Source organism: Triticum urartu, chromosome 6 (assembly GCF_003073215.2).
Source record: "Triticum urartu cultivar G1812 chromosome 6, Tu2.1, whole genome shotgun sequence".
NCBI classification, from domain to species: Eukaryota; Viridiplantae; Streptophyta; class Magnoliopsida; order Poales; family Poaceae; genus Triticum; species Triticum urartu.
Window position 1 is genome coordinate 232,878,611 of NC_053027.1, and position 19,255 is coordinate 232,897,865.

General features: G+C 47.9%; 1 pseudogene; it reads right to left on the reverse strand.

Annotated features, from left to right (window-relative positions):
- Positions 1 to 7,950: 7,950 nt before the first annotated feature.
- LOC125516720 lies at positions 7,951 to 18,467 on the reverse strand (annotated as a pseudogene).
- Between the last annotated feature and the right edge of the window lie 788 nt (positions 18,468 to 19,255).

Sequence of the window (19,255 nt, forward strand, 5' to 3'; positions counted from 1 at the left end):
TCTTCTGTATGTTCTTCGACGGGTCCAAATATAGAGCGCGTGAGGAACACGGGTAAAGAACAATGAGAACGGCATGACACCCCCTGCTACGCAAAACACACGATCAAGTTAGCCTCCATGCATGCAAAGTAACTATTGAAATGCACGTATGTGTTATAGTGCTATCCGCGGATGACTTACCTGGGATGATAAGGTAGGAGAATCGTTTCTTTGTCCTTATTGCTGACCAAGAATTCTTTGCTGTACTCACTCGCATATTGACGGTTGGCGTCGTTGATTGACAAGAATCCCTCATGCATGTAGTATGGGTCCACGACCACAAGACCGGTGACTTGCTCTCTCCTGACGATGTAGTTCATGTGCAGCACATACAGGCGGACGAACGTAAAATCGAGTGTCCTCATTTGAAAAATCTAGAAGATGTAATCAAACCTCAGGAAGAAGAGGTCCGCGGGGCATGTGCGGACATACTTCTTGCAACTGATCGGCACATGAACCATATAAAGTGGGTATCCTGGATCGTCCGAGGCGAGGAGGCTTCTCTCTGTCGAAAAGCACATGGTCATGGAGTCTCCTGAGATCCCCTACTATGGCAGCTAGTGCATTCGCCGGTACCATTGGCTCTCCCGCGACATGGATTAATGGCACATGTTTCATCGGTACACGGTCAACCTTGGTCGAAGGCGGCTGGCTGCTAGAACCAACATTGCCAACTTTCTTGGATTTTCTCGCTGTCGGTCTCTTCCTCTGCTTCTTCTTGGTGGGCTCAGGTGCTGGTGGGTCTGTCAGACCCTCCCTGAGCACCACCCATAGTGTTGTCAGGCTCAGCATTGGACGACTCTGGCTAATTAGTTGAGCTTGGGTGGAGCCAGCATCTGGAGGTGTGTCCTGCGAGGATTGCATGAACAAAGACTTCTTGCACTCCCGAGGACGTTCCGGCTCTGGTACATGCATCTCATATTCATATGGTTGACTCATTGTTACTTCATTGCCAAAGGCAATATTGAGATACTGGAGAGGATCATCGTCCTCCTCCTTGTCATGATCCATATCCTCTTCCATGGGGCAGATGGCGTCATCTACCGAAACGGTTAGCCCTCCTTCCTCATGTCTCTCGATCTCAGCAAGCAGCACAGATGATGGTTGTACTTGTGTAGGTGGTGTTGTGGTCATACCTTCCTGAGGTCCCGTTAGTGTGCCCCCGGCCACCTCGACGCGAAGAAGATTTTTCGGCCACAGGATCGGCCAATTTTTGCATTGGCCAAGCTGCGTGGGGGTCTCGTCATCCTCTCCATCGATTTGTATCGGACGAGGGAAACCCTTGTAGCCCGCTTTCACACTCGCCACGGAGACCCTTAAGGCGTTATCAGGCATCTACCAGCGGTGAAACAATCGATCCTTAGGCTTGACTATAGTACGCTTCCCCACATCCACCAACCCGCCCTTCATGTGGTAAAGGAGGGTGCACGGAGTGGAGTCGGCCTACAAAGACATATACGTGCGGCGTTAGAGATCCAAAAAGAATAGCAACTGAAGATTAATTAATTAGTTGAGTTGATGAAGGTGCGACGCGTATTTACCGTGAGGGCGTCGAGCTCAGCCAATGTCGACGGCCCGACATTCAAGCCAGAGACGGAGCTAGGGCTGCTGTGAGAGCTGGGTGCAGGAGCAGGTGCTGGAGGAGGTGCAGGTGCAGTTGCCATACTAGGTACGGGTATGGGTGCAGTGTTCATTGAGTTGCTCCCGGTGAAGCTGGGCATGGGAAAATCACTTGGTGGAGCGTTTGGATTTTGTTGCACCCATGTGACCACTGTTGGAATCAAGCTTGTAAAGGCAGCCACCATATCATCTCTACAGGCAGCGATTATCTCAGCTTTTGCTTTCTCCATCGCCCGCGCCACCTTCTCGTCGATAGTCACTTGACTGAACTTCTTTCTCTGTCTTTTGGCCTCGGGGTCCTCGTTATAATAGTACTTCCACATGGCGACATCCCCGGCGCCGTGCACACGTCCATATTGTGGCCGCTGGCCGGGCGGGTGTCCCATCATTATGTTCATGGCCCAGTTGAAAGGAGTGTCCCACTTGTACTTCGCTGACGACTGAGTTGACTATGCCGACGAGTCGCTTTCGGCCACAAGCTTGTGTTGCTCTCTCTGCAAAATGGACCATGAATCACTTACAAATGTGACTAGAATGTAGTAGACTTCATTTATTAGAAGCTAATATGTAAGGTGGTAAAAGGATAATTACCAGTAATCTCATGAATTTCCTAGTCGGCCCGTCGGTGAAAAAAAATCTTTTTTTGGTCCCAAGAGAATCGGGCCCTGATGAAGTCGTGCTCCTGCTGGTCGGTGAACTCAGCCAATGGGTCTGGGATCCCCTGATGTTCACGTTCTGCGTCCTCCTTAGCCCACACGAGCCTCTTTCCAGTGTAACCACAACTTCCAAGGCGGTGGTTCCCCATGTTCTTTACCCGCAGCTGCTTGCCTCTCTGCGACATGGCCTTGACAGCTTCTTCATTGCAAGTCCCCTTGAACTTTTCAAAGTCCTCTATCGTAATTTTTGGATTGTCTGCAACAATCTCGACGTAGGTTTCATGGTCTACTTCAATCACCCTTTTCACCCTAGTTTTCCAAGCGCTCAATGCGTTGCTGAACTTCCCTAAGGCTTTGTTGTTGATTTTGTTTCATGGCATCATCATCCCACGGGTCGACATCGTCATTCCAACCGGGGAACGGGAATCTTGCATGCAACCTAGTTAGGAGCAGCTTCTTCAAATTTTCATTCTTCCGTATTTTCGTGGTGTTGATGTTAGCTGTATCCCGTAGGATGCATGCTAGTTGGTTGTCATAACACGCTGCCACTTCCCGCGGCTCTATTGGCTCGAACTCGCCAGGGTGCACCGCCGTGACCACCAGTCTTCCAGTGCCGAGCTCATTTGGGCGCCGTGTCCTCTTTTCCTTCTTTCCCTCACTGGCTTGGGAGGTCCCACCTTCCGTGTTGTAGTTAGGAACATCATCAGCGCCAGTCTCAGTGCTCGTGTCGTTAGTGGCATCAGTGTCGGCGCCGGTGCCACCATCGTCGTCATCCGTCATGACAAGGGGGTCCTGACACCCAGCTTGTTGTCTCTCCTGATCCGCCAGAAAGTCGAGGTAGGCGTGTGCTTGGGACTGAGAACCTACGGCCTCATCGGTGTCGGTCATGTTTCCTAGGGTTCAATGTCGTAGTCGTTTAATTATCAAGCTTTATATAATAAAGTGAATAATGAAAAAAAGTGACCTTTGTTTTGCCGGAAATGTCGTTTCATTCCCGTCGCGACAAATCTCGAGCAGTCGATATGTCCAACTTTCTAGCACAAGTCATGCCGAAATTCACGGAAAATTTCTGCATGACCTTTGCTAGAAAGTGCACATATAGAGCACCTGAAATTTTCCAGAATGGAAATGAATCAACATTTCCAGCAAAACATAGGTCACTCACAACCGGCAAAACATAGGTCACATATAGAGCATCTCACAAGCAATGGAGCAACTCCAAATGGACTCCAATGGACAGCATTTCATTTCATTTCATAAACTTGTTGTTGTGTCCATCAACATTGCATTCAAATAAAATTGCAGACTACTGTAATGGACTAGTTACAAAAATGCAAAATACAGTACTCTCTGCCAACTACTTGTTGCCAATATAACTACTACTTCATTTTCTGAATTTTTTTGCCCTAACTAGAGTGGCATCAACTACTTTTTTCTGAATTTTTTGCCCTAGCTAGAGTGGCATCTACTACTTCATTTTCTGAATTTTTTGCCCTAACTAAAGAACAATAGGAAAGGAGGGGCTGGCTCACCGTGCGTCGGGGTCAGGGTCGCCAGGGCTGAGGGGGTGGCGTCGGGGTCAGGGCTCGTCGGGGCTGAGGGGATGGCGTCGGGGTCAGGGCTCACCGGGGCAGAGGGGGTCCTTCTCCTCCTTGTCGATCTGCAGAGAGACCAAATTTGGTCAGAGAGAGAGAGAGAGACTGTACGGCGGAGGGGCGGCACGGGGGGAGGGGCTGGTCTAGGGGTGCACCTAGGGCAGGGGCCAGCACGGGGGGAGGGAGCGTCGCGGTGGCCAGTGGCCAGCGTCGGGGTCGGGTGCGGCGCGCGTCGACGGCGGCGTGGGTAGGTGTGGGTGTCGACAACGGCGTGGGCGGATGCGAGCGTCGACGGTGGCATGGGCGGGTGCGGGCGGATGCAGGAGGGTGAGGGCGTCGGCGGTGGCGTGGGCGTGGGCGGGTGCAGGCGTCGGCGGTGGCGTGCGGGAGATCGAGGTCAGAGAAGGGGATCGAGCGAGAGAGTGAGAGAGAGGAAAGAGATAGGAGCTAATGGTCCGGTGTTGTTGGCAACTTAGCTATAGTGCGTGTTGGCAAAACGCGCTATAGCTAAGTTAGCTATAGCGCTGTCCTCTCCAAAACGCGCTACTGCTAACTTTTTTATTTTTTTTATTTTCCTTTTTACTTTTATTTTCCTTAGCTATAGCGCTGCCTAGGCGAAAACACGCTACTGCTAACTTTTTTTTTCCTTTTTCTCTTTTTCTTTTCCTTAGCTATAGCGCTGCCTAGGCCAAAACGCGCTACTGCTAACTTTTTTTACTTTTTTTCTTTTTCTTTTTCATATTCCACAAACTTCCTTCCTTCCTTTTTATTTTATTTTTATTTCTCTTTTTATTTGCACTTTTCTTTTTCTTATCTTTCTTTTGCACTTTCCTTCCTTTAATTTGGTCTGTCGTTCGAGCAATACCACTGTTACCCACCGAATAATAATTAGTATAATATATATTACATCATTTGACCGCTATTGGCGGTATACAAAATATCTAGACACACACAAACTTTGTGGATTAGTTTGTCAGCTTGGGCGACGACGACGCTTCAGACTTATCTTCTTCCCTCTTTTGTTCGTTGTCGAATAATTGAGCCCATGGTCGTGACTTTTCCTTCTCCAGGGATTACGATCTTTCATAGGTAATGTAGTCTTCATTCTTCTTTTGACGTATGTTTCATCGTCATCGGCATCATCTTCCCTCATCGAATCACCGTACTGGTCATAGTCTTCCTCGTTGGCGACTCCATCCATTCTGGCGATGCTCCTTTTGCTTCTCCTCACGACAACACGGCTAGGATTGGGATCAACTATGAAGAAACATTGTGTCACGTGTTTATCATGTACCCATGGCTCATTTTTGGCGATGGCGTTGACGGTACCGCTATCAGAGTCAGGTATACACATGGTAGTGAAATGTCGGTTTTCTCTCTGTACATTCTTAGCCCATCTGATATGGAACATCATCGCGCTATGTAATCCAGAATAGTTAAGATCCCATATCTCTTCGACCCTTCCGTAATATCTTTCAATTACATTCCCGGTCATGGCTTCCATCGTCACCCCTAAGATTTGGTCATCACTGTTTATATCTTTCTCCTCCGTGTAGAACATGTATCCGTTGATATCGTATGCTTGATAAGTCGCGAGGTTGGTCGAGGTGCCATGTGCTAAGGCGTATATGAGTGTTCCGTTCGGACAACCCTCTTCCGGGGGATTAGCCAGAACTCGCTCTTTGAACCAACGCAAGAAAGTGGAGTTGTGCTCTCTAATAACTTCAGCGCCCGTCCTGTGCACCCCACGGTCACGGTACTTCTTTGCGATGGTCTCTTTGTGTAGTGTCACGAAATCTTCTAGCACATCTAGGTGTTGTAGCACTACTAAGTTTGCCCTGTCAAGGTCGTTTTGTCGGCCCGAGCATAACACATTCACATCCCTATGACTGTTGGTGTGACCTTCACCTTCGAGCCTTCCACATCGCTTGTTGACAGGCAAACCAACAACAGGGTCTCCGGTGCCTACTAGATAACTCTCACAGAAAGAGATGCACTCTTTGGTCAGATATCCCTGGGCTATGCTTCCATCTGGACGGGACATGTTACGAACGAATCCTTTGATGAGGCCATTCATCCTCTCGAACGACATCATGCTGTGTAGGAATGTCGGCCCTAGGTCGATGATGTCGTCCACGATGTGGACACATAGATGCACCATCACATCAAAGAACGCGGGCGGGAAGTACATCTCTAGCTCATTCAATATGACAACGATATCTTCCTGTAGCCTATGGAGTTGCTTCACACTTATTGACTTTCGAGAGATAGCATCAAAAAAGTGGCATAGGTCAGTAAGCATCTCACGCACGTGTGTGTCCATAATCCCTCTAAGTGCAACCGGGAGTAACTGCGTCATCATCACATGACAGTCGGGAGACTTCATCCCACTGAACCTTTTTTTCTTAATGTACAGATATCTGCTTATCTTCCCACAATATCCAGAACTAACTTTGATTCCGGCAAGGCACTTGAACAATTGATCGACCTCCTTCGGATCTAAGGTGAAGCAAGAGGGGGGGCAATATTGTTCTTCCTTCTTGTTTAATTTTTTGCCCCTATCTTCCGTCTCCGTCTTCGTCTCGGTCTCCTCTGATGACCTTTTACTGGGCATTTGGATATCTTTCCTGATATTCAAAAATTCCAAGTCTTTTCTTTCCTTCAGCCCATCCTTGGTCTTCTCCGGCTTATTCATCAATGTTCCAAGAAAACTCTCAAGGATTTTTTTTGTGATATGCATTTGATCAAGGCTATGAGGCGTGTCGAGTATGGGCCAGTATTCCAAGTCGCAGAAAACATATCTCGTCTTCCATACCTTCAGCAGGGGCTCCGGTGCCTTTTTCTTCGTCTTTCCCGGCGAGGGGCACTCTTCCCAGTTATTCAATAACTCATATATTTCTTCACCGCTACGCTTACATGGAGGACCTCGATGCTCAGCCTTACCATTGAATAGATATCCACGCTTTCTCCACGGGTCATCCTTCTCGAGCCATCTTCGATGCCCCATGTACACGATTTTCTAAGATCCGCCATCTTTCGATAGTTTCAAAGAAGTTGTATCATCCATGCACCTCGTGCATCTGCAATATCCGTGGCACACCTGGCCGAAGAGATAGCCGTAACCGAGATAGTCCTGCACCGTCGTGATCAGCGCGGCTCTCATGTAGAAGTACTCTCCTTTGCTTGCATCCCATGTCTTGGTCGGCGTTGTCCATAGGTCTGTAGCTCCTCTTTCAGTAACCCGAGATACAGATTTATAGCATTTCCCGGTTATCTCGGCCCTTGAATAAGCATAGCCATGTGTATGTATTTTTCCTTCATGCACAACCAGGGGGGAGGTTGTACATCCATACAAACATGGGCCATGTGCTATGATTGGTGTTCTGGTTTCCAAATGGATTAATGCCATCACTACTAGTGCCAAGCATGATGTTTCTTGGATCATTTGCGAAAAAATCAAATTCAGCGTTTAATGCTCTCCAGCTAGCATATGCGAGGGGTCTTAGCTTCGGCTCATCCCCGTCATCTGGCTTCACCCTCTCCGCATTCCAGCGCATAAGCTTTGCTTCCTTAGGATCTACAAAATAACGCTGTAGGCGCGGAGTGATCGGAAAGTACCATACAACTTTCTGTGGAGCTTTCTTTCCGGCCTTTTTATATCATGAAGCATTGCACTTTGGACAGATGTTTTTTTTCCGCGTGCTCGTTCCGATATATGATGCAGACATTGATGCATGTGTGATATCTCATGTGTGGCAGATCAAGAGGGCACACAATTTTCTTTGCCTCCTCGACACTAGTAGGACACAGGCTTCCCGCGGGAAGAACCTTCTTTAGATACTTCAGAAGCTCATCCAGGCTTGTATCTGTCCATTTGTTTTTTCCTTCGTCTTTAGAAGTTCTAGTGTGAAACTCAAGCGGGTCACCTCGGGATTGCAACCATCATACAAAGGAGTCATCGAGTCTACCTCCAGTTGCGCCAGTTTGGCCTCCTCTCTAGAAGCAGCTCTGTCGCTAGTCGTCTTTTTGCGAAGCAGGTCTCAAACATGCGGGTCCCGCATGGATGAACTTAGTAGCAACGAAGACGGTGGCGTGTCCGCGTCTTCTCCGCCTTGAACTGCCTCTTCGCCATCGACATTTCCGAGGCCGTCTTCCTCTTCGGGCACATAATCGGTCATCTCTTCGTCTGGTGGCCCCATGTCATTATTTCCTGCCCCGTCGACATCCTCATCATCATCACTTATCCATCGAGTATGGCCATGCATGAAACCATGCATGAGCAGGTGCGCCTTGAATGTGCCACCCTCAAAGGGGTCGAGCCTGACTATTCCTTTGCATTTTCGACACGGACATAAAACATCCTTCAGTCTTTTTTCATACATGTCCTCCACAGCGGATTGCCAGTATATTTCCACCATCCTTCCATTGACCTTCATGATCACCTGCGCACAGAGCAAATATTATAACCACGTATATATGCATGCATGGATCAAATTCATACAAAAATTCGGCATGAACTTCCCTAAACATAGGACATATTGAGTTTGCCCGAAATTCGCCGAAACGGAATTGAATCGACATTTCGGCAAAACATAGGCAACTCAATGTACTCACATGCCACACACAATTCGGTATATTCATATCGCACATAGTTTTGGTCCTAATCGCAAACACACATATTTCCATTATTGCACAACTCTTTTTTTTCTCACCTATTTGTTGAGAGGGATATCGAGCACCTTCTTGTAATTAGCTAGTAGCTCTAGATAGTGAGGTACCTACATAAATATAGCTCCAACTAGCTAGGGAGAGAGAGAGCTATGAGAGGGAGGAGGGAGGGCATTAATGGAGGGGGTGGTGGAGGGGCAAAGAAGAGAAGGGGAGAAGGGGCAAAAGAAAGGAAGAGGAAGGAGGGGGGGCATTAATGGAGGGGGGTAGGAGGGGCAAAGAAGAGGGGAAGCATTGAAGAACAAGCAAGTGCAAGAGGGAGGGGGGAGAAAGAAAGGGGGAGGAAGAAGAGGGGGAAAAGGTGGCAGCTATTTTGGCTAGAGACCATAGTAGTAGCACGGGGCACCAAAGCGCGCTACTGCTATGTGTGCCAGCCAAAATATCTACTGGTAAGTAAAACTAGCTATAGCGCTTGCCCAAAACCCACGCTACTGGTAAAAGATTACACATAAAAGAAGTAGCAGTAGCGCTTCTTGGTGGACAGGCGCTACTGCTATTTTCTTAACAGTAGCGCTGGTTAGAGTACAAACGCTTCTACTATTTTTTGGCCGGGGGGTGTGGTGTGGCTAACTTACCAGTAGCGTGCCCGCTGGAAACCCACGCTACTGCTAAGTTGTACCAGTAGCACACTTTATAACAGACGCTAGTGGTACTTATCAGTAGCGTGGGGTCCTTAACACGCGCTACTGGTAAACTTGTATGTATAAACCTTTTCCTAGTAGTGATAGGAAATGCCATAGGTAAGAGCAGCTATATCACGACCTCTTAAACCCTCCTTTAGTGTCCAGACCGACAACCTAAATACCACCCGGATCAAAAAACTTCATCCAACCTATTCCTACAACACGAGCCCAAACGTTTTGGCTGCCCGACGTCTCTCAAACCCAGCTCAAGTGGGAAGGATTTTGTGCTGTCGATGAAAATGGAGTGGAAAGTTTTCACTTTTCGAAGGAAAAATGAAAATGGAGAGGAAATATGAAAATGGAAACGAAAATTTGTAAAACAAAAATGGAAATGGAAATTTTTATGTGGAAACGGAAACAAAAACAAAATGGTATTTTCCGGTGGAACACACGCGGAAACGGAACTTTCCGTTTCCATTAATATGAAATTTCCGTTTCTACTATAGGCTCATGGCTGCTTTGTAGCCCAACTACCAAACAACACACAATGACACAATGAGTAGAATGAGCACAATGTATCATTTGAGTACCAACTTTTACTACCACACACATACTCAGCTAGACTCTATACGGAATTGTCATGTACTACTACAATACTACCCTATGTTACCAACACAACCATATTATTTTGTAGCCATGTTAAGAATTCCATCAATTTGTTTGTTTTTTGTCTATATTTCTCTATGATTCAAGGGGGTTTTAAGTTCCAATCAACACACAATTTTATTTCCATGTCCGCTCTGTATTCGCTTTGTGTTTGTTTCCGGCAGTATCTGTTTCCATATTCGTTTCTAGGGTTTCTGTATTCGTTTCCACTTCTGTAAAATAATATGAAAACAAATATGGTAGGATCCAGTTCCATCCGTTTTTGCGCCGTTTTCATCCTTAGCTGTCGGACATGCCCAAGCGTGTCCACCACATTAGACCGGCCGAACCAATCCCCACATATATCCCGTCCATATCTGCACCCCGGGCCAAGCCCTAGCCATTTTTGCCATTCCACTTTCAGTCCTCTTCGGTCAGCTCCTCTCCAGTGATCTATCACCATTTCCGGCATGGCAGACAATGGATCTAAGTCCGACAACTCCTGATCAGTCGACTGGACCTCGTCCCTTGCACAAACGAGGAGGAGATAGCCGTCTGGCTGGATCTACATCGGTCACGACACGATAATCAAGCGTCCAGGCCTCTGTGCCATATGAGCCAGTGGGGCTTGGATCCAGCAGCGTCAATGCACCCGCTTTGGAGCCGGAGCCGCTGCCGACAGCGGCATCTGAGGAACCCCTACATTGGGTCATTGTCCTTGCAATGTTGCTCTTCGAGTTCGAGGCCCGGGGTGCCTGCAGCACCCCCCGTGGGAGGGCCAAGGTGCGCCGTGTTGAACAAGCCTATGGAGGACAAGGCCACGACAGACAAGGTCGTGGATGATATCTCTGCTTGGATCCTAATGAAGCGATAGGCCTAGGTAGTGCATGCGCTCGCGGTGGAGAAAACCCGAGTTGTCCTTGCCCTCGATGTTCTGGCACCCAAAGAGGAGGGGGAGGAGACAGGTGTCGTATCTCACAACTCTAGCTCCGATGCCGAGCAGATCCGTCTTGACCATATGTCGTCTTCAAGCGCTACAATCTCCACCAACCGGACAATGGCAAGGGTAAGAGCGACAGTGGGTGAACTTCCTCCATAGTCTGATTTTAACTAGTAGAACATGCCTAATTTTGGTACTCCGATGGCAGGTACGACGAACTCTCCTATGATATGTCTTGTATGAACTATGTGCATGTCCTATGTGAACTCTGATTTATGTCTTGTGATCTACGTTGCATGATATTGTATGGATTTGGAGGTTTGCATATGACGGGGTGGTTGTTGACACGGATAAATGAGGGGTGACCAGACGCGTCCATGGACATGTGTAGGTCAAATCAGGGCATTGTGGTTGTAGATGCTCCAAGGCAGTGGCAAAGAGGATTTCCTGTTTGAGTAGAGGAACCCAACCGGCCACACGAGAACAGAAGTGCGGAACTTGCTCATAAAATTCCAATCAAAATACATGGCCTCGAATGTTTATTCACATCCGCTATAACCCTGGCCGTCAAGTGATCATCAAAATGATCGAAGTGCAATTCTGGCACATTCTTGTCAATCTGCCATGCAATCGACAAAGTTCACTTATCATCACGAAGATTGAAAGGGAGATTCACCACCCAAGCCCACATATGTAGCCCATCAAACTTAAGCTCCGAGGATCGCATGCAACCCTCAAATTCAAATAGCGCCACATCATTCTTGCTGATATGCCAGGACGAGCCCTCTCTCACACACACAGGAGTGCGATCTTTCTAAATTGCAAACTTCACTAAGAACATATTTTTTCCTAGAGATCGAAAAAGCAATCGCTTAGGTTTACCCCAAGCTAGAGCAAAAAACTCTAGAGATCGTCTGGATATAGAACATGTCGCAATGTTGGACCTTTCCCGCCAATATCCACTTCCCCTCGCCCTTCATCTCGACCATGAATCACCAGAGGTGTAGCTTCCTCCTCGATAATGTCCAGTTTCCCCAAAACTTGCTCCAACTTAGTCCTCGTGGCCCTAGGCGATAAAGGCATCATTTTGATTGCCGTACTTGGAAGATGTTGGCATATCCACCGGCAATCCGGTGTGCACCGCCAACTTGATCCATGGGTGGCGATAAAGTCCATATGTAACCCTAATCGCCTCACTCCGTGCTACGTTTTTTGTGTGTGGTGGTGGTGGTGGCTGGGGCGGGGTAGCAAACAAGCTTTCATCCACCTGCCTTTTAGTATGTTATATGTTAGTACTAATTTGGTATTGTAGATGTTTTTTTCTATAAATGTTGTCAACTAAATAGTTTGACTTACGACAGAACTTGGACTAGTCATTGGGGAAGGAGGCAGTATAAACCATACCTTAGTCAAATGTAGGTACGAGCACAAGATTCTTTTTCTTTTACCCCGAGACCGTAGTTCTACGGTAATTTTCGTCAATTAAAAGTTGTGTACATACCAGGACAAGAGCACTGAATTCTGGTCCAGAAGTGTGATTCAAATGTAGGTACGAGCACAAGAAGCCTCCACCGTGAACTCACCAAACATTAAAGATGCTAGCTCATCAGTTGTAGGAAGGCTAAATTGTGGGCCATCAGATTCTCCAGGGGCAACTAAATGAATGGCTATCTCGGCATGCCTATTGGCTGCTAGTATTTCTCTAGCTGATCTAAACGTTTTGACATAAGAATTGTGTGTATCAAGCATATGCATCAAGCCTTCAACAATAGATTCATCTAAAGCCTGAATCCTATTCTACACCTCATTCTGGGTATCATATATATAGAGTTCGGCATACTTAGGGGTATTTCCTTCCTTAGGCATAAGAGATCCCATTCGATGACAAACCTGCCCGTTTATTTTGTATATATTTGGACCATTACCATCATTTACAGAACGGTCAACAGTAGTTCCCATGGAAGTAAATGCAAAGAGGCAGTTGTACTGACGAATTTTTTTATAAACTCTCTGCTACGCGAGGGACCATTGTGTCTCTGCAACTCAGAGATAAACAAGGGTGGCTTTTTAAAAGGTGTAATATACACCTTACCACCCTTGCAACATTTGTTGTAAACCACCCGCCTTAGCGTAATAGCAGATTCCGATCTCACCCTCTCCTCGAACCAGAATACTGCACCACAGCTGGTACATTTGTAGTCTGGGCCACCGTAGAAAGATCTCTTTCGGTACCCAGCTGCAAATTTATCTTGACTCAGTAACAATGGTAAATCAGCAATGCATCATACAATAGTTTCTAGGCATATCGGCACTCAGCATACCTTTTAGCATCTCAGACTCCTTAGCCGTGAATCCAACCCAGTCAGCACTTAAGGGCGATCCAATGGCAGGCCCCTTTCCCCTAAGGCTATCAACAACCACCCTACATCTCTTTCTATTACGGGACGTAATTTCTGGACTAAGAACGGGGAAGAAACCATCATCTAAAAAACAAAGGGCCTGTCACAGGTACGAAGAGGAATCGAGAGAGTGCAGGAGGCACACCTATAAAGGAAAATGACTTATTTTAAAAGGGCACCCCGTACATTTTCTTTTAGGTAGGCCTGAGGATATGTAGGGCAATGGTGAGTCATAGAAAGACAGCCTTCGTTGAACAACATGGCGCAGAGGTGGTTGACTGGTGCTTGAACTGGCCTTACGACGAACAGAACGATGCTGAGGCATGACTCACATGAACGACATGAAGAATAGAACAACCATAACACACTGCAAAAGGAACGTAACACAAAGAAAGGCAATCTAATCAGGCGCATTAAACAGCAAAAAGGCATACACCTAGACCCAGGAACAGAATTCAAAAGACAAGGTTCTATAAAGGGCATGGAACATTTTCTTATATGAAAGGGAGAGGCATCCCAAAAGTAAACTGTAAGCCTTCTTAAAAATACACAGGCAGAAGGAAAAGGCAATCAAACAAATCCGAGCGGCGAAAAAACAAGAGAGAGAGAGAGAGAGCAAGTACACGAAACACCTTCCCAAGAGCCCATGGGAAACTATAAGCCCAAACAAACAAGATTCTCTAAAGTTTGTGGCCCAAGAAATACCTTCCCAAAAGCCCATGAAGAACCAGAAGCCCTAAAGGAACAGGGTCCTCTAAAGCCCGTGCTAGTTTTTTCTCTATAAGAGAAGGGGGCGGTCCAAAGACCAAAGACCCAGCCGAGGAAGAATCAATAAACAAGTAACATATTTATTATTTGGGCACGTGGGAAGAGCATTGAATCCAAATAAGAAGACTATTATTATTTGGGCACGTGGGAAGAGCATTGAATCCGAAGAAGAAGACTATTATTTTCAGTCTTGCAAAACACAGAAAGAAAACACTGTAAGTGCCATATAGAAAGCCCAAGGACTTTATTGCATCAGAGGAATGAACCAATTCAGTACAAAGTAGGCACACAGGCCCAAATAGGAAGCCCAGAAAAGATAGCTAAAGAGATTGAAGAGAGGAAAGCATCTGAGAGCACATTAGACCCCAGTCAAACTGGGCCAAAACAGGGCTAACATCTGGATTTATCTCTGTCTCCACAGACGTATGGTGCAAGCGCAATAGCTCTCTCTCCAAGTGACCAACACGCCGAATGGCAGAGACTGTAGCAGTTATGGAAGAACGAAGGGAGCTCCTATAGGCCATCATACAGTCATAATTATAGTCTTGAACCACAAACCCATACAGATGCTGCAAAAAACTTATAGCCTGGAGGGCAGCTTGTTCATAAGCATGGACAAAACCACACCAGGATGAGCTCCAAAAAAATTCTCGTCGCGGAACCGAAGCAGAATTATCCCCTGGAAGCTCCAGTTCTACCCCAGCAAGAACGGACCCATCCTCCGTGACCTCACACAGATACAAAAGCGCCGGCAAAGAACACCGAGCCACCACGGCTTCCAAAATGGGTATAACAGTTGAAATAAGAGCACACATCCTGCTCACACACAACGAAATTATAAAAAAAAACTGAAAAATAACACGACCCCCAGAGTAGATCCGGAATACACTACTAGGAAAAGGCCTACTAATGGTGCACCAGTTTTGCCTACTAATGGCACATCACTGGTGCGCCATTAGTATCACGCCACTAGTATTTATTACTAATGGCGCACCACCCAGTGCGCCATTAGTATATAACACCATGCGCCATTAGTATGCCTCCCAGGGGCCATATTTAACCATGTGCTTTGGCACACTAATGGCGCACTGCGGATGGATGCGCCATTAGTATACTTGGCATACTAATGGTGCACTGTTTGGTGATGCGCCATTAGTATACTTTGGCATACTAATGGTGCACTCTGTAGTGATGCGCCATTAGTATGAATATTAGGTTTTATTTTTTTATTTTTCTGACTTTTGCACAGGTTACAAAATATATTATTTGACAGAATATAGACAGTAGCACATAGCAACAACAGATTCATCGAATACAATAGAAGATTAGTCTCCGAATACAATTCATCATATTAGTCTCCGAATTCAAAAGACCGAACAAAGATAAAACATTACAAGTCTCGAGACCGCGAGTATCGAGTTTGTCTTCACATTACAAGTCAATATCGATCATCTAAACTACCATCACATAGAAGAGAGCTGCGGTCATCACGATGAGCATCATCGCGATGAAACTGGTCTTCATCCGGTTCCTCCAACGCTCCCTCCTCTCTCCCTCTAGATAGCGGGCGTATCTAGATTCCGCCTCCGCCCTAGTGGTGTACCCTTTGTAACTGTTACCGCTGAAACAGTGAACCTGTTTCCGACACTCCTCCCAGTCGTCGTAGACTCCGGGAACCTTACCCTTGTACACGACATACGACGGCATCTCTATGCACAAGCCAAACAACAGACAATACATACATAAGCAATATATAAGTATGCAACAAAAGGATCGGAAGAGAAAAGCAAGACATTAATAGCACAATTCATGGTCCTACTAATAAATAGCATCGATTACATCTAAGTTGAATGACTGTCCAAACCAAAGAGACATACAATTCATTAAAGTTTAATTACAACATGAGCCAATCAATGTTTCAGAACTACACATCACTACTTTTGACTCAACTCATGGACAGGAGCATGGATGAAGCCGCCGTCTATCGTGATGGTCATGAAATCGCGGGCGTTGTCAGCCTGCATTTGTAGCATTCCGTCTATCTCAATGTTGGATGGTTGATATCTGAGGAAGAACTGCCCCGAGGTATGAAGGACATCTTTATGGATGATGTCCGCAAACTCCGACTGGATGCGAAAGAATTCTTGTCTGATGTCCGCGTCCTGGATTGCTGACAAGCTCACGGCCCAATCTTTGAGATTATTTGGTAGCAGAAGGTGATGATGGTCCCTTACGATCGCCCGCATGTGATGGAGGGCGTAGTAGGCATCCTTCTGACCGCCAGGCGGCTGCTTGACGCAGCAGAACATCGTATTGTGGGCGAACACGTGCTTGCCATACTTACGAACTGCCCTGGTGAAGGTGCCTCCAGATTTGGCATAGCCGGGGAGAACATCATCAAGAACTTTCTTGATATTTGTGTAGTCTATCTTAGAGTTACGGTTCGGGTCGAAATAAGTGGCCATGGAATATTTCGGGCTTAAGAGGATGAGTGTGCAATGTGTGTCACTGCATAGAACACGAAATGTTAGAAAAAAAGAACGATCGAAATCTAAGAAATCATATGTTATGGGGCGGTTAAGGGATGACTTACTCGGGAAAGTAAGCCACAATGAAGTTATCCTTATCTGGGTTTGCCAGAATGACGTCTTCGAGGTGTGAACTCGCGACTTGGCGGTCCCCAGCGCTGCTCAAGAGCTTGGCACGCATGTAGAAGGGGTCGACGATCACGATGTCCGGGGTCTTGTCTCTAATGATCCGCATCTCCATACTCAGCGAAAACAGCCGAACGAAGGTGTAGTGCAGCGGATGAAGGTTGAACATAGCAAAGATGTCATCAAACCGCAGGACAATCGTACCCCCGATGACGCCATCCACAAAGCCCTTGCCCTCTGGCACCTTGGCCATGAAAACCGGGTATGCCACATCATTCTCTCTGAGACGCCGCTTCTCCAAAGAAAGAACACTGTCATGCAGACTCCGCATAGCACCGGTTGCAGCATTGAGCATATTTGTCGGTAGCATCGCCCTACCCGCCACATGCACCCTCCTCGAGATATCCTTAGGTGAAGGTGGCCCGTCCTGAGCACGGATCGTACTCCGTGCCGGCTGGCTCGCACCGGCGCCCTTTTTAGTCTGCCGTTTCCGGCCCTTCTTCTTGATCTGCTGTAATGGGACCGAGTTCTTCTCACAGACCGCCTTCTTGAGCGTGTTGGGGCTGATAATATTTGGCACCTCCGCTATCTGAGGCTCGGTGAAGGCGGCAGCTGGAGGCGTCTCCTGAGAACTGAATGCCAGACGACACCTGTTGCAATTGGGTTTCTCCGCCATACCAGCTAGATCGCGGTCATCTTGTTTGGGTTCTTGAGAAGGAGGCCCGCAGAACTCGTCACCGTACCCATGTTCACCAAAGTACTTATCGACGTTGGTAAATGTACCATCGTCATTGTCATCGTCGTCCGGATCCTGTGCCATATGCATGTCCGGATCCTGTGCCATTGGGATGTCCGGCATGTCCGGTAGCGTTGCGGCGTTCTTGCCATGGCTTGGTGCCGGCACGACTGGCGGTCTTGTCTGTGGGGTGGTGTCCCCCGCCCCCAAACAAATCTGGCTCTTCGGCCAAAGCAGGGGCCAGCTTACGCAGGCGCTAAGGGTCATCACATCTTCTTCGTCGGCCCCAGCGGGTCGAATCGGAGGTAACAGCTCGTCGCAGCCTGGCAGCACCCGAACCACTTCAACCCTATACATTGTGGGTGGCATCGAATTACCGTGGAACACGAGGTTGCCCGGTTGAATGATTCTGCCCTTGGCGACATCGACCAACTCGCCGCCCACGAAGTGCAGGAGAGTGCAAGGAACGTCGGCGGCGCCCTGCGAAAACATGTAGGGCGTCAGGGATGCCCAGTCAAAGGCAAGGAGATGAAGTCCTCGGCCGAGAGGCTTAGTTACCGTGATGCCGTCGAGCTCGGCTAATGTCGAGGCACCACCGACGGTGGGCGTGCAACTGACGGAGGGGCCGCTTGATGGCAAGGTGTCGGCCGGCGTACACCCGGGTGCATTAAGCTCCAATGCCGACATCGGAGACACCAATACTGCCGCCGCCGGAGACACCAATGGCGCCGCCTGCGCGTTGTGCGAGTTGTTGGCCGTGAAGCTGGGAATCGGGGGCGGCCCCTGTTGGCCACCCGCAATCCACGTCGTTATCCCATGAATCAAGGTAGGCATAATGCCGATGAGCGTCGATCCCAGTTGTTGTTGCACTTGCTCTTGGAACATCTTCGGAATCCGCGCCACTTGCGCCTTGAGTGCTTCAACCTCGCGCGACTGGCTTACAAGCTGGTCTTTTTCTCCTTTCACCCACCAGCGGCATAGTATGACGACCATTTTGTGGACAAGCCTTTGCCGGCCACACGACCAGCTGACGTCGGCTTATTGAGCTTATCCCTGTTTTTCATTACGTTCAACGCCCTATTCAAAGGGGTGTCGAAAGGGGAGCTCTGAGACGGCCCCGCGCTACTGCTTTCTTTGTCCTACGGAAGGAACGTGAACCATTTAGAAATATTGGGGATTAATTAGAATGCAACCATATGGAGCTAATTACGCGGGGGTGTATTCCTTACCAGAACAAGCTCAAGCTCCTTGGTCTTCGGATCCGTGGTAAGCTCCTTTGTTACCGGGTCCTCCTTGTACCGGGCCCTGAGAAAGTTCCTGGTCTACTTGTCACTGTATTTCTCGAAGCGGGGCGGTAGGCCTTGCTCGGCACGCTCCGCGTCCTCCTTGTCCCATACAGGCTCCGCCACTCTGTAACCGCCGGGACCGAGTTGGTGGACCCCTATGTTCAACTGCCGCATTTCTTTCCCCCACTGACTTGATTCGGAGGTTGCGGGGCTCTTGCACTTGATCTTGAACTCCTTGTAGTCATCTTCGCTAATCAAAGGATATTTCGCCTTGATCTTCTCATAACTATCACCTTTGTCAATCATTGCCTTCACCGTTCTTTTCCAAGTAGACAGGGCCGTGCTCATCGTCGTGAGGGCGGCACCGTTCATTTTATTACCCGAGAGGTGTGTGTTTGCGAACTCAGCGGGGAACTTGTATCATTCGTGCAGCTTCGTGAAGAGGAGGCTGCGCAAATTCCCTCGGTCCTTGTGCCTTAGGTTCTCGGTGTTGATCGAGGCGGTGCTCCGGAGAATGCACCCGAGCTGAATCGAGTACCCCTTGACTACGTGTTTGGGCGCCGTCG